Below are 4,025 nucleotides of genomic sequence, written 5' to 3' on the forward strand. Positions count from 1 at the left end.
TCTCCCGTCGTTATTATGCAGAGTGGGCGCCGTGCGCTTTTCTCTCACAACATTTGCATAACAATATGTATTTACTATTCATTGATGCAAATGAGATGACGTCAAAGTGCGCCGACCAACATGGCGGAAGGTTACTTTTCAGCTTGAGTTAATAGTGGGAAAAGGTTTTCTTCTTAAGACATTGTTCGACTCGATCGGATATACATAACAACGAAGAGCCGTATTAGATATAGTACACTTTCAGCATGTGTAAGTTTTAATGGCTGCAAATCAATAAGTTAATATTCTGATTTGGACTGACTATAGTTACACAACATTCTCGCAACTGCCTGTATTCTTTCGAATGATTCTTTGATTATTTTTTACAAATAATAATTCAGCAATTCAATAGTAAATTGTTGAAGCGGTGCTAAAAAATACATTTTTAAAAGCAGATTTTTGTGTTATGCGTCATCTTTATATGACGTAGACCACGAAGACACAAATGACGAATATCACTACCTCCTCTGGGCTTATTAGAATATATATATTTTTTAATCGGTCTACCTCTAAATGTTTTCAAAACGTAACACAAACAAAATGTGGCGGCGATTGTTTTTGTTTTTCTCACTTGCTACTGTCAACGTGATTCAGGTGGGAGTCACTTCCAATTAGCGGTGATTAGAACGTGTGAACCATTCCAATTATGAGCTCGGATGAATGCGGACTTCCATCGGAGAATCTCGACGTCACTAGATGAATATATTAGCCTCATTAACACGGCCATCGGCGTAGTATCACCATGGTAACACACTGACGTGGGGGATGAATCTGAAAGAGGAGGAGGAGTGATTTTCTCAATTTCTTCTCACTCAAAGGCATATTATTGAAGTGTATGTGCGGGAAATGAGATGCGCGTCGTAACCATGGAGACGATGACGTGGGTGTATCTCGGCAAGACTCGGATCTGTGCGGGTGATATATACGTAGTCTTCAAGGCTGTATCGTTTTTCTTCCTATGAATAGTCAATCAAGCACCGTGCCATCTCTATGTCGTAGCACTATTGCTTGATGGCAATTTGTTAAATGCGTAGTATTTTTAACGCATTGGGGCCCGCTACTAGTTGATTTGGCATCCTCTGTTCTCCCGGGATGTCGGACGTTGACCAATGTAAAACATAATAATAAATACAACATCTATAACCATAAATTAAACTACCCGGTGACCGGTGCGCACGCTGCTATAGAATACTCGCTACGTAATAAACACACAATGACAACTACGAAACATCATCGAGTACGTACAATGATTGGGATGAAGTAAGCAAGGTTACAATATCACAGGCACCCTTTTAAAATCCAGATTTATTCTAAGTTCCCGCATATTAGGCATGTGACTTACACGCGCGCTGTACCCTCCGTCGACATCACGTAATATCCCGCAGGATTGTATCTGTCTATTTCCATTTAATTGTTGTTATTCTATGACATTTTCTGATAATTACGTTTTGCCTAACATACTGTGGATATTAATGTTTAGTTTTTCATTTTGTTACGTTCATTTTATTTATCCATCACTATGATTATTTCACAGGCATATGAGTGTTTTCCGTAGCGTGTAATTGGTTCTCCGTAATTGCGAAAAAAAGAGGTTTCAGCGTACATTGGGCATTTCACATGTTTGAAGCTATTGTGCCGTGGTTATACGTTTTTCGTGTTAACACAATCAAATACGTTCAATTTTTTTTTAACACAAATTCGGCAGAAAATCTTCTCGATTACTTTCTCCAATCGAACTCAATCAAAATTTGCACCACTGATTACCTATCGAACTTACAGTAAATTCATGACACTAAAAAATAAAAGGGAACTATCGTTTCTGTTGTTCGAGTGGGAGAATATATATTTCGTTACTGGATAAATATGCCCGCAGTACATCGCAAAGGTTCCAGATCTGGACGTGTTTCATTCGGACCTCAAATTTTGACTTCTTTGCAACATTTCTGTTTCAAGTTGTTTCTAGCATATTCAACACGTCAAAAATATTGGCCCGCTCTTTATGCATAGATATAAAGTTAAGGTACTACTGCCCCCCCCCCCCCCCACACACACATACACATCATGCCGCGTTCAACATCGATATCCTTACGGACTACGGACTCGCAACTACGTTCCCAGTTCTTAGCTTGCTTGGTAATAAACACTATATATTATTTTTTTTAAATTTCGTTTGATGTGGCCGAATATGAATGAAATATTGTTCAAACTTGAACAAAACTAAAACATTTACGAAAAAAATCAACAGGTGGTTGACCGGCTATATACTATTGGCTGTACACGGCGCACACTGTGTTATGGCATTTTTACGTATACCTTCAAGGGAAAAAAATAGTGAAGCACACAATGGGTAGAAATTGAAGTCTGCTCGTAATACTTCACCAATAGGACAGTTTCAACAAACTATATTGTAAGGCTACATTATTAATTCGACGGCAATTTTATGTTACGTCGGTCGGTGATTATTGCGGAAAACGGTCTACGAAGAAGCAAATATCATGATTTCTTACAGTCCCAATTATCTCTGAAAATGTTGCATTTTTTGTTATTTCTAAAATATTCGAGCAATAATTATGGATGGTTTCTTATACTCGTCGAAGCTATTTGTAATGCATGCGCATGCTCAGTTGTATTTAGTTACTATAGTATACTATTCTAAAACATGTGATTGTCCCATCGATAACGTGACGTCATTGTGCACGGTTATTTTTTTCCCACATCATTCATGTGTCCCGTTGTCTCCCATTGTAAATTAAATTCGAAAATTTCATGTGAGATGTAATATTACAGTGTTTTTTTTTTCTTCAAAAAACACAGTATACGCAGAATCGCTTGAAAACAAATAGGACTTTTATACCACTTGAGCATTTTTCCTTCGAATTGGACATTGGAATTAGACAAGTTGGGAAACGGCGCGCTATGTTTTGAAAGAGTACCACTTCGGACAATCATAAATAATTCGATTGTTATGTTATTCAATATCGACATTATAAACCGAGACGTGTTTCTAAGATTGTATACTCGTTTTTATATTTCATTTGGAAATAGTTACTAAAATTACATTTGCGGAAAAATAATTTAAAAATTGCCCATTGAAGGCTTAGTTCTCGGAGAAACGGTCAAGTTGTTGGACTGCAGGAAAGTGCGCGGGATACTCACGCGTTAGTAGTTGGACTGGAACATTGTTATATCGCCTTTAATATGTACCTGAGAAGCAAAGGAAAAACAGGTGTGTACGTAAACGTTGTGGATTGAAGCGTTTGTCTCAAGTGTCGTACACCGAATAGTGGCCAATAGTGGTCGATTTATTGACCCGATGTGTGACGTGGTTATATGTCAATATAGCATAACAATAATCCACAAGAGTTGTAATTGTTAATTGTTTTATTAGAAATTGAAAACTGTGGATCGAATAGTATACTGTTTCCATGAGAACTACCATCATATTACTAGTTTAACACGTGTGCACCAGTTCAACCTCATGTCGAAGTTTTGTCCGAATACTTGACGACCGGAAAAGCCGATTTTATCATACACCCTAAATAAGAGGATCTGTGATTTTACTAAGTGAATTATTTCAACGTCGTTCACTATATTTATTGGGATATTAAAAAAATAGGTCGTCGCTGTCATTAAAAACAATGAAAAAGATTATGGATTACTGTCTCATTTCTTCAGTGTGTTGGTTCGATGACATGTCACATGACTACAAACTTCTGATATGATTGGACAATGTTTTAAAATACCCGTATACAACCAATAAATCAAATAATCAGGCGTTGATATCTGCCATTTCACTGCGTAGCGCGAGTGTTAAAAGCTTTTCTGTTGCGACCACGTCGGAATTTCTAGGCGACTGCTAAGTGATAAATTGTCGCTGGTGACTATGGCCACCTGTACACAACATGGCAAATCATGGATTAGAACTATGACTTATAAATGTCCAAAATATAGACTAAATCACTTCGAGTTACAAGGTACTTTATCTG

Source organism: Saccoglossus kowalevskii, chromosome 2 (assembly GCF_978046115.1).
Source record: "Saccoglossus kowalevskii chromosome 2, keSacKowa6.1, whole genome shotgun sequence".
NCBI lineage: Eukaryota > Metazoa > Hemichordata > Enteropneusta > Harrimaniidae > Saccoglossus > Saccoglossus kowalevskii.